The 12,357-nt window shown below is 36.2% G+C and overlaps 1 long non-coding RNA gene across 13 annotated transcripts; it reads right to left on the bottom strand.

Annotated features, from left to right (window-relative positions):
• Positions 1-247: 247 nt before the first annotated feature.
• On the bottom strand, positions 248-12,320 carry LOC143304895 (uncharacterized). 13 transcript variants are annotated; one of them, XR_013061565.1, is made up of 7 exons: positions 11,999-12,210; positions 11,415-11,553; positions 10,836-10,924; positions 5,634-10,732; positions 5,509-5,559; positions 3,061-3,240; positions 248-2,983 (listed from the first exon to the last, which is right to left on the bottom strand). It is a non-coding gene; the product is annotated as an uncharacterized LOC143304895 (long non-coding RNA). The 13 variants fall into 13 exon arrangements; XR_013061563.1 differs by having other exon boundaries at positions 248-3,240; positions 5,634-10,377; positions 10,511-10,732; XR_013061560.1 differs by lacking the exons at positions 11,415-11,553; positions 11,999-12,210 and adding an exon at positions 12,217-12,320 and having other exon boundaries at positions 248-3,240; positions 5,634-10,377; positions 10,511-10,600.
• Between the last annotated feature and the right edge of the window lie 37 nt (positions 12,321-12,357).

The following is a 12,357-nucleotide window of genomic DNA, read 5'->3' as shown; positions in this document are numbered from 1 at the left end:
CAAAAGAAAGTAATCGGATTCGATCGAAAGTCAAATCATAAGAGCTTCAGTCTTGGAAAGTCACGCCTAGAGTTTGGAAGTGGATTGTAAAGTGAATTGTTGTTAGAAAAAAAATAAAGTTTCTTTTTTTTATTTTTCACCTCAAATTTCTTTTTTTATTTTGTTATTTTACGTGACATTAGCGCATCCGGTATCGGCAACAGCGCGTGAACGACAAATGGCAGCCGCTAGGATTCGTTACAAAATCTTTGTCTCCCGTGCGATTAATTCTGTATTTGGAATAATTTTAAATATATTTGACAATATCAAGTATCAACTCGTCACGTCATTATTTAAATCATCCACCACAAATCCAAAAACAGAATAAGGAAAACAGAGAAAAGAACAAATAGAAAATTAAGTTGCTAACATGTTTTTCTATAATAATATTTTAACATCAATATTGTAATACGCAATGTGAAAATGAAAAAATTGGAAGCAACCGAACAACGGATGAAACTAAATCACTTCGCTGCTTGTAAAGATAACTTTTAGTGTTATAAACATAAGTCAAGTAGCAAAGAGCATAAATTGAATTTACCCAAACTCTTCTTGAAATCTGACAAAATGATTCTTTATTTTGTCAAAAAAATCTTTACGTGTTTTCCATTCCCATTCGTCGCTTTTTTCAGTGACGTGTTTACCGCTACGTCGAAACTCCGTCGGGTAGCAGTTAATTTCATTTAAAGTAGAAAACTATTCAGAAACGTGTATACGTTACACAGCAACAAACCAGTCACCCTGTTATTACCTCGTTCTCAACAGTTCAAATTTCAGGGACAACCGACTACTTAGTATCGACCCAGTACGTCATATTTACTCGCCAAAAGTATTGTAAACGAAAATTGTAACCAGACGTGCCGTTAGTAACTACCATTTTTCGCGAAACTTCTTTTTCATTTGGCGGAAATTTAAACAAACCCCGAAACACCGTGGCGTTTTGCAACTGTCTTTAATCCTTTAAGATAAAAAAGATTGACGCAAAATTTTGACGGGATGAAATTTCACGATATATTCAGGTAAAACGATGCGAAATTAGAGCGAAGCTTATAATGGGAATATAGTTTGCTTGTCTGTTGTCATAAAATGAGATATGCAGAATATATTAAAAAATAGAGTATATGTAATACGAAACTTTATATTATTCATGTTATTATGGACAAAATATCACAATATGTTCATATATTTAAATCTCCTCCGAAAAAGATTATTGTATGTAGAACACAGTTTAACTGTATTTTGAATTCTTGTTTATCAGATCACAATTGATAAGTTGATATTAGGATGATTATCCTCAACAACAATTTTGTGACTGTTACTTGTCAATATACTTTATATCTTATGTACATTTTAAATATAGTACGCAAACTCGAAGTTGCAAGGAACATTAATAAAACTTCAATATTTCAATAACGCCTTTCATGATTATAATTAAATATTTTTTCAAAATGTCGCATCAGTGTTACATCTAGCACCCCCTCCCCCACACACAAAAGTTTACCAATTTATAATATATGTACTAGTAGATTGACAAGTTACGATTTACAGGTTATATAGAATTCTATTTTATGATTTTATAATTTTTCGTTAAATAGAATAATCAAATAACTTGCAATTAGTAAAATTTCATTTGTTTTATCGTCAAACTTGTGCAGGGGAACATATTAATGCTGGTAACTTTAGTGACTTGCAAAATTTCAATAGTGCAAGACAGGCCAGATATTCAATTGCAATTGGTTGCTATCCATATTTTCATCGGTCTTACAATAACCTTATGTTATCAATTATGAATTAAAAAGTTAATGAAATCACAACTCACCCAAGGTCAATGGGTATGACTTCTTTTCGAAGATCGATTGAAATCTCGAGTTTGTTGTTTGAGATATTCAGTTACCACAAGACAAAAACACCACTCCATTACAGCCGACGTAAACAAAACATGACAGATTCTTCCAATTCTCGGACAACAAACATAGGCTTACATACTTACTGTTTTAAAGTCACAGTCTGTCGTTGAACTTTCGCCAAGTAACTTGATACGTACATATACACGTCCGTCGAAATCAGTTTTCGACGAAAATACATACGTGACATGTTATGTTGCAACCGTACGTGAATTTCTCGCGGGAAATAGCCTGATATCGTTTATTTATGCGTCTCTCAAATACGAATTTTACTATACACTTCGTTTAAGGCACGCCATTTTGCAAAACGATTATCGAAAGATTACTGCTTACATCGAGATCAAGAATAGATTCGCAGGAAGCTGGATGCCGCGATTTCTTCCCGCGCTTTACTTTCTTCCGAAGTTGTGTGTTACGCCGGGCGACCCTCTGCCTGGCCCAGGTCACACACCGCGGGCCAGACGGACACCAGATGTCCGCTCTTCCGTAAATCTCAGGAATTTCCTAGTAGAGGTCCTTCAAACCAAACAAACGTCTGTTTCCGAAGAATTTCTAAAGACTCTTGTCTACCACGGCGTGACAAGGGAAAGTTAGTTTTTCTCACGTATGCTGCAACTTTCCTCCCACTAACCACTTTCTCTCGAGGGCGGTTAAGACCCTTCGTTTAACCAATTAACAACGAAGCCAATTCCCTCACTCTCCTAACTAAAATCGTCACCAACAAATCCGATGGTCCCGTGCACTAGACACACCCATCCTTAGCTTTCCTCTGACACAGCATCGTCACTCAACTTCACTTCTTCTACATCGTTGGAAAAGTCAACTACTAAGTATACGCTAATGCCCAGCGGGACAGTCTAAGCATAACGCGAGAGTCGGTCTCGGTATTGTCGAGCCTACATTTCCTCTCCTAAATATCTTATAGTGCTACGTCCACTAATACATTGAATCCAATTACAAGAGCCCTGCTCTGACGTACATATCTATCTTATCTTCATGCGATAAGTGATTATCTCTCTATCTATGCTCATCAGTGTAATCTAAGTGTTGGAAATATATAATTTATAATTCTGTGAATCACAGTGTTATACAAACTCAATCACCCCTATTATCTCACCGGAAATCAGGGGATCGATCAAGTCGTGGTGTCGATTGTTATAATCGTAACGGGAATTTACGACTCCCGTTGACGTCTCTCCTAGCGACTACGTCTCCCCGCGATTGGTCGAATAAACATTGTGATTGGTTGATTTCCTGCTGCCATATTCGGTTTTGCCGAGAATCGTGAACACGTACGCTGGAAGCAATGCGGGGTAATTATTTAATTTATTTCATAATACTATTTGACATATATCGTGAAAAGTTCTGAATATTCGGATTCTTCTGTTATCGTTTCATCGTATGTTAGCATTATCAGCTCTCGATATCGAATTGACAAACAGAATTTTTCTCATACAAAGTAAGTCACATTAAGTATATGTATATGTATAGTCGAAGCAATGCAATTAAAAATTTTTCCATTTTAATTGGAATTATTTATCACAGACATTTTACCTAGCATTCATTTTATAAATCTTATACATATATATATGTCGGAGATGAAAGAACACCGGAGTCTGTAATTGAACAATTGTAGTTATTCAATCCGATTGTAATTGTTCGAGAGTTGTGATAATGAGCTTGGGCTCGAGGCGATAGTCAGTCGCCGAAAGTAGCCGCGATCACGGGATGAACGCTTTGTCTAACAAAGGTATGGAGTAATTCTATAGCTCTCCTTAAAAGAAATATTCGTGGCGACATGCGACAGTAAACATTCCAACGGTTTCTGTCCCGTGGCTCGCCACAAGCAGACCCTATTCTTCGAGTAAGATGATTGCCAGATGTCGATGCGTCTCCGCAGTACATGTTCGGCTAGCTCGAGGGCCCGTTATAAATCTTAAGATTTAGTCAACTAAAGTCCTTCAAACAGACAAATGGTCTTTGTCCCAACTACGGGAAGAAAGGGGAGACATATTTTTCAACGGGCGGCGTCTCCCACTAGCAACTTCCCCTCGAGGGCGGCTAGCATCTTTTTCTAACCACCGATATGCAGATTGACCAATTAGCAGCAACGTCAATTTCCCTTACTTTCTGAACGAAGGCTTTTCTCGACGAATCCGATGATCTCGTATCCTTAGACACACCCCATTATAGTTTTCCTCTGTGGCATCATCGGGACGGGAAAGGCATTCTCGTTCGCGATCTCACTGATGAAAGGAATAACCTTTTACGACCAGTGAATATCACGCATCCGACTTAGATTTTGTGAGTACGTTCATCTATCATCCCGTCGACCGCGGATTCGTTATTGAACCTAGGATCATTGTCATTAGTTTCTCGAGTGTCTAACTACCACGGTTACTTGTCCGGCTCTATAATAATCGTATTTGCACTAGTCAATGTCTTCTCTATTGCATAACGACAACGTGTAACCCAAACGAAGATTCGTTTCACGCCCCTAACCCTAATTCTAATGTCCGCTCCGACATATATATATATATATATGTCGGAGATGAAAGGAAAGCCGAAGCCTTTCCTTGGAAATTTTGGGAACATCCTCTAGTACCTTAGCCTAGATTTTATTATAGTTGTAATTGCTTAAGATTTGTAATGAGCGAGATTGGGTTCGAGGTGACAATCGGTCGCTGAACGTAGCCACGGTCACGGGATGGATGTTTTATCTAACGGAGGTCTGGAGTGGTTGTATGTGTTTTCCGAGAAATGTGGTTGTGGCGGCATGCGGCCTCGAGAGCGGGCCGAGCCACGTGTGATGTTGCCTCGGAGGTGCCGATGCAATGGGACATACATTGTATTAGTAATCAAAACTCCAGGCAGAAACTGCCTAGCAACGGCGTTTGGAACTTTCTCGATGCTTCCAACGAGTGTAGCTAGCAACGGCGTTTGGAACCTTCTCGATGCTTCCAAACGGGTATAGAAAGCAAAATGGAATCGTACAGGGAGAAAAATCTCCACGAGGCTGGCATTCTTGCGATTGCCTTGGAGAGTGATACATCGAGCATTTTCGACGATCGCATTTGCGTCTAAGTTAGTTTCGCTTAGTAAGGAGTTATCCCGGTGACCGTGGATTCGTTTGAACTCAAACATTGCTAATAGTATTATTTAATTTAATTATTCGTAGATCGTATTATTCATTAGGCTTAGTGTTTGTTAGACTTATTATTAGTTGTACTTATTATTTGTTAAGCTTAATGATAGACCTGTATATGCGTGTAAATAAAATCTCGGCTTTGTGAAACGATGGCTAGTCCACATGAAGAGTCGTCGCGCGCCCAAAATTCGAATCGTGATCCGACATATATATATATATATATATATATATATATATATATATATATATATATATATTATTATTTTTATATATATTATTTTTATATATATTATTATTTTTTAGATGTATATATATGATGTATATATATATATATACAACATTTAGATGTATATATATATATATATATATATCGTACATAAAACAAAATACATCTAAAAAATAATAATAATAAGGAACCTCTGATGGAAATGCCTCCGCAAACATTGTCCGAACGACGATCACCGAAGCCTAGGTAAACAACAAAAAAGGAAAGAACATTAAAATCGCAAAAACAACCATAATATGCGAATATCCAAACTTACGAAAAATAACTCGAAGAAGGAGGTCCTTGTTGTGGGAGAGCAGCGGAATTGCGCGTGTTGCCCGAGCAAACATCGAGGTGATAATGATGCTGCAGCCGCCGGCCCTTGCACGCGCCGAAGAAACACGGGTAATTCCCACGGTACAAAACATAGAAGTTTCTCGCGGAAAAGACTAGATCAGCATGGAATGCTTCAAGCCTCCTAGACGCTAGCTCAGCAGAAGCACAGGACCGATAAAAACTAAGTCGAAATACGGAATTTACATTTTGTCACGTACGATTCCAAGAAACCCAAACTGCAACATCCCGATTCCCACGGAAGCGTACCCCCAGTGGACCACCACCCCGTGGGGGATGGCATTATAAATAAGCGAAGCAACATAGAGCAGCGCTCATTATTATTCTGGTGAACATTCTTATTACGCTCATTATATTTTGTGTTCATTGTTATTACGGATCATTCGTATTACGTTTATTATCCTTGCGTTCATTATTATAGTGATCATTGTTATTACCGTTCATTATTCTTGTGCTCATTATATTTTGTGTTCATTGTTACTACGTTCGTTATTGCGCTCATCATTGCGTTTAGAAATTTTGTATAGTATTTTGCGTTTCGGGGTCTTTAGTTTTTCGGTCAAGAAAAGAGAACCGCGACTAAGTAAAAGAAAGATTTTATCTTTGAAGTCCTCATTTCATCGCTTAGACAGAAACGCGCATTGTAATTGCGGTATTAATCCAGTTAGTAAATTGTTCAGTCTGTATCGAAATAGATAAATAAAGTAAAAGTTGATAGTAAACTATATTCGAGTTCAAGTAATAAACCCAACAAAAACTTCGACGACCACCGGAGCAACTGAGGTAATGGCACCAGACAGCACCTACTCCTCAAGGTAAGAAAATTAATTTTGAAAATTTCCTTCTTCTCTGATAATCTCGTTGCCCTCGAGAATCGAATTAGAACTTCCTATCATCGATCTCGTTTTATTTTCGTGAACGGTTTTGAAGATAGAATCATTGTTTAAACTTTAAACAAAGGAGTTGTCCGCTGTGTCGACTTGTGCGAACGGTATTTTTAGCTACTGAAACACCCACTGATCTTCGCATTCCTCCTCCCATTGTTGGCAAAATATTGCCCGTCTTTGGGCAATGCTTGCGAAATCACACAAGTCCCGCACAGAGAGGACCATTAAATACATCGTCGGGGTCAATCGAAAATTAAGAGCAATACCGGCATTGCTATTAACCGATATTCTTGCCATCATTGCATGCGATTGTAAGAGAGAAATAGCAGAATAATTTCCCTTCGAAAATTTAACCAAAGGATCGTTCGCTGTGTTGGCTTGTGCAAACGGTGTTTTCGATTATCGAAAACACCCATTGATCTTCGCATTCCTCCTCCCACTGTTGGTAAAATATTACCCGTCTTTGGGCAAGGCTTGCGAAATCACACGAGTCCCACACAGAGAGGATCGTTAGAATCATACTCGATTATTAAACTCAAAAGGCAAGAAAATCATGGTAACAGAATCCATCGTAGTAAATGAATTGAGTTTCGGTTCTAACGGCAAACTACTACAGCGAAATTAAAAGAGAAGAAGAAGTCAAACGTAAAAACAAATTTATATAAAACAACGAAAAATCTCACATTCCTATCCAATCCAGCAACGCTAAAATATATATATCCGGCTAATAAAATATATATAAAGGTAATAATCTAAGCAATTCTACATTCAAATAAAAATCCGTTTAACGAGGACAAATATTTATTGTTCCCAGCTTTAATCCTCTCCCGTGCCAATATCCCTGCACATAGCAGGTTAGCCGAAAAGTGGAATTCGTTTACCAGTTGCATTAAGCGTCAGTTAACGCTACCCATTAAACGAAAAAAAATAATAAAAAATAAAATATTTTGAAATAGTCCTTAGACTATTTCTGGTGGCAGCAACTACCGTATTAATTAGAAATCTAAATCAGTATTACATACACAATAATATCAATTCAGTTTATTTCCCTTCAGATTAAATTAAAATCGCAAACTCAAACGAAAAAAAAAATTTTTCAGTAAAATTTAAACTTAAGATTTGATCGATTTAAACAAACAAATTGATACGTAACATTAGAGATTTAAATTTTTGGTGGCAGCGGTGGGATCCGCTTCACGGAGGATTAAAGTTGGTTTAAACGGTTCGATTCGCTCCACAAAGAATTAAAGTTGTTACGATTATCGATAAAATATATACCTAAGAAATAATGTCGACTAAATTAGAATCGTTGGACAAAGACATGATCTTGATGTTGTCGGAAAAACTTAAAGCATGGGATGCGAATTTTCGCGACATGAGTACAACAATGAATAAATTACAAGACGATGTGCGTTCACTGAAAATAAAAAAAGAAATCAAGACACCCGTATCATCGCCGATAATTTCCCAAGCGACAATACCGATAGAAGTTAATCCCCAACCAATTAAGTTAAAAGATGCAATAGAGACAGTACCAGTGTTCGACGGACATCGACCCTCGGTATTTCAATTTTTAAGAGCATGCGAGCGCGCACGAAACATGGTTCCTAGGCATCAAGAATCTCAGTTAGTAAAATTATTAACGAATAAGCTTCGCGGACACGCATTTCTCGCCATAGAAGACACAGAAGTAATAAGTTTAAACGATTTCGGGAATAAATTAAAAGATATGTTCGGTCCGGGAAAAACGGTTAACGAATATAAAGGGGAATTAGCTACAATATTTCAACGACCGGGAGAAGATATTTTGGACTAGATAGAACGCGTCAAAGATCTCAGACTGGCGATAATGAACGGGGAAAGGTACGAGTACGGCACCGTATTTCAAGATAGGATAGATCGAGACACGAGGGAAGCTTTCGTTAAGGGGCTTCCAAACGAGGTGTATTTACGAGTAAAGATAGCAGGATACCAATCCTTGGACGATGCGTACCGCCAAGCCGTGAAAGCAACACGAGAACTAAAACAAGTGAACAATAGAATTCGATACCAACATTCGACACCTTCGAATAATTATAACCGAAACAACCACCAGAACTGGAGATTTGTACCGCCGTCGCGGAAACATCTAAACAACCCGGGAATAGAAGAAAATGTTAGAAAAGAAGCAAGAGCAATAATTTGGGAAGAAAAATGCATAAATAAATACCTCGATAGAGATCTAAATCAAAAGAGAGATGCTGATCATTTCAACCAATCAACTTTTCAATGCAAACACCATTCCGTTGCTGTGATAAGGGATAATGTCACGATAAATAATAAGAGGTGCCATAGACAGGATCATGAGTGAGAAATTTCCTGAGTTACCAAACAAGATAAATAATATTAGTGCCAAAGAACTTTCAGACGAAGCAGAAATTAGGAAATTGAACGACGAGACGACAGGCAATGCTTATCCACTGCATAATATCACAGAGATATTGGACCCGCTGGGAAGTGCGAATTGCCTCTCCACGTTCGACTTGGCAAAGATACAAAAGCAAGACTCCACGAATTTCGTGAATGTCTCAACCATAATAGGAAAAGAGATAGCGAGTGTATCTCACTCAAAAACTTCTATAAAACCATCAGAAGGAAACTTTATCGAACTCAAAGCCAAATCATTAAATTGCAAGGAAGATCACACTATAGAAAATAAAAATATAGCTATCCCTAAATCCAAAACAGAATCTATAAGCAAAAAGGTTTGTAATAAAAATTCAAAGAATAATTCCAAATCTACCAAAAATATTCCTAAACGTTCCATACAAATAAATAATAAATTAATTATAATAAGCACTTCCAGTGAAACTATTCATCCTGAGAAGGTAGAGAAAAATAAAGGTGTTGTGAATAAAGTAAATAAAGAAGGAAAAAGGGTAACTAAGGAAAAGGATTCTAAACATTTTCAAGCTGAAGAAACGCAAGTTCAACGAGCCCAAAGAAATCAAAAGGGAGAAAATAGGGAATCACCAGTTGAAGATATATATAAAAACTTGAATACGCTAGCCATTGGATTATAATTGGATTAAAAATACTTTATTGGTTACTACATCTAATATTTGACGTAGGTAACATAGTAGGTAGTGCTGATCTTATGATTCCCCCAGGAAAATATAGATGGTATCACGCTATACTATATACAAAATATTTTTGGGCTAATATGGCTGCGGCACTTTCAAAAATTTGTATTTTGAATGCTATTAGCAAGCAATTGGATAATTGGATCGATGTCAGTAAACTTGCGTCTTGGCGCAAAATAAAAACTAAAATGAAGGAAAGGAACGAAATTCCCCCCCCACACGAATTAGTTTTGGACATCTAGCCAGAGAACCTACTGGTGAAGTAATAATCGAAGAGAACATGGAACCAACATACTCAGAATATCTCAAAGATCTGTTCAATAAAATTTACACCGTACAACGAATGGCAAGAGAAAATTTGATAAAATCCAAACTAAGATCAAAGGAATATTACGATCGACGAATCAACCCTCAAGATTTTAAAATAGGAGATTCGATATATTTACTAAAAGAACCTAGTAAAGGAAAATTCTCCGATCAATATACTGGACCACACAAAGTGCTAGAAATCTTGCAGAACCAAAACGTCAAGATTGAAGTAAAAAAGGGATTCCGCGAACGGTGCACTTAAACAAGTTAAAACTAGCGCATAATCGAAATAAACAATGAATAAAGTGATTTCAGTGGGCAACGTAGTGCAGTAGTGTATGTTGTAGTGCTGTTCGTCGAATGACACAGATAGCAAAAACATAAAAGAAAAAAAAGGAAAATTATTATATGTGCTTCAATTATTGTTTAAATATAAAACGTGTTAACTCAATGAATAATTAACTAGTGAAAGTGAAAGTTACCTTGTGAACAAGTGATCAACATACAAGAAAGTATACGTGCAAGTATAGGTTATGGATCGTTGTTCGTGGTACATAATGTACGACAGCTACCTAAAATAAGTGAATAAATTAGTTTCAATCGTCTCAGTGCAAAATACAAGGTTACTAAATGTTATAACTATATTGTGGATAAATCAAAAGGAGGTGTGACACTGTTCGTCGAATAATACAGATAGCGAACACCTAAAAAGAAAAAAAAGAAAATTATCATGTGTACTCCAATCATTGTTTGAATATAAAACGTGTTGATTCAATAAATAATTAAAAGAGTGAAAGTGAAAGTTACCTTGTGAACAAGTAATCATCATACGAGAAGGTTTACGTGCAAAATAGGTTATGGCTCCCTGTTTGCGGAACACCATGTACAACAGCCAGCTGAAAAATAAATGAACAAATTAACTTCAATTGCCTTAATGCAAAATACAACAGTACTAAATGTTATAACAATACTGTGGAAGCATGGCACTGTTCGTTGAATAACACAGATAGTGGAAACTTGAAAAGAAAAAGTTTATTACGAGTGCTCCAATTACTGTTTGAACGTAAAACGTGTTAGTTCAACGAATAACTAAAACAGTCAAAGTGCAACCTACCTCGTGAACAATTAATCACTATACAAGGAAGTGTACATGCATGAATTTCGCAGGTTAATAAGAAGAAATAAAATAGCTGATAAAGTATAGAAAGCGGTTAGAAAATAATCAAGATAGATTAATTGAGAGTTAGTAATAAATATAACCGGAGTAAAAGGATATTTTGTTATGCATTAATCTACGTAGTATTGTTATGTTATTTTGTAATGCCCAATAGCGGTCGCGCATACAATGCATTATACACATATTGAATTAAATAAATTAAACACCACCTTTATGACCACAGATATAAGACGATTGAAGGCAGCCGTAGTAGAAGGCAACCGTAGTAAGTATCCAAGGCATATCAAAGAATCGGATGATGTTGTGGGAACGATCCAGGTAAGTGACGCAGCATCGAAAGAGCTGAATCTGGAGAATTACAGACAATGTTAATCTAACAAATAAATTTTAATCATTAATAAGGGAACTAATTCATATCATGCATAAAATAATAACAAATAGCAAGTACAAGCAATAATAAATTAATAGGGAAAATAAGAAAGGTTAATAAACACAGAAATGGGTTAGAAATTACAATGTCAATCTAACAAATAAAATTTAATCACTAATAAGGAAACTAATTCATATCATACACAAAATAATAACAAATAGCAAGTACATGCAATAATAAATTAATAGGGAAAATAAGAAAAGTCAATAAACACAGAAATAGGTTAGAAATTAATCAAGATAGACTAACTAAATATTAACAACAAGACATGACTGAACTCGGTGCAGAGGAATAAAGTTATGCTACACGAAAATAACTGGTAACACAATACACAAAACATTAACTAAATTAAACAAGACTTACATAAATGCAAGTCACGTATAATCAAAACAATGACTATTGAAATTCGGTGACAATACAATCCATGCTATCACATTAAAGTAGCACACGGTATTGACACAGACAATATCATGAAATACAAAACAATATTACAAAAACACTACTAAATAAAATTATAATGATTAACAATTAATTAGCTATTTCAACAACACGTTACTGTTGACATTAAACCAACGCCATACCAAAGAGACACGCGAGCGGCCATGTTGAAAAATTCGTCGCACATACAAATAATAGCCAATGCAATGTAATACAGCATCATAATAGCAATGTTAGGTACTAATAAAAAAAAATCAACAAAAAAAAGAGAGAGATAAGGAAAA

This window comes from Bombus vancouverensis, unplaced genomic scaffold (genome assembly GCF_051014615.1).
Source record: "Bombus vancouverensis nearcticus unplaced genomic scaffold, iyBomVanc1_principal scaffold0062, whole genome shotgun sequence".
In the NCBI taxonomy this organism is placed as follows: domain Eukaryota; kingdom Metazoa; phylum Arthropoda; class Insecta; order Hymenoptera; family Apidae; genus Bombus; species Bombus vancouverensis.
The sequence above is the reverse complement of the archived record's forward strand: the minus strand, read 5'-3'. Positions and strand labels throughout refer to the sequence as shown.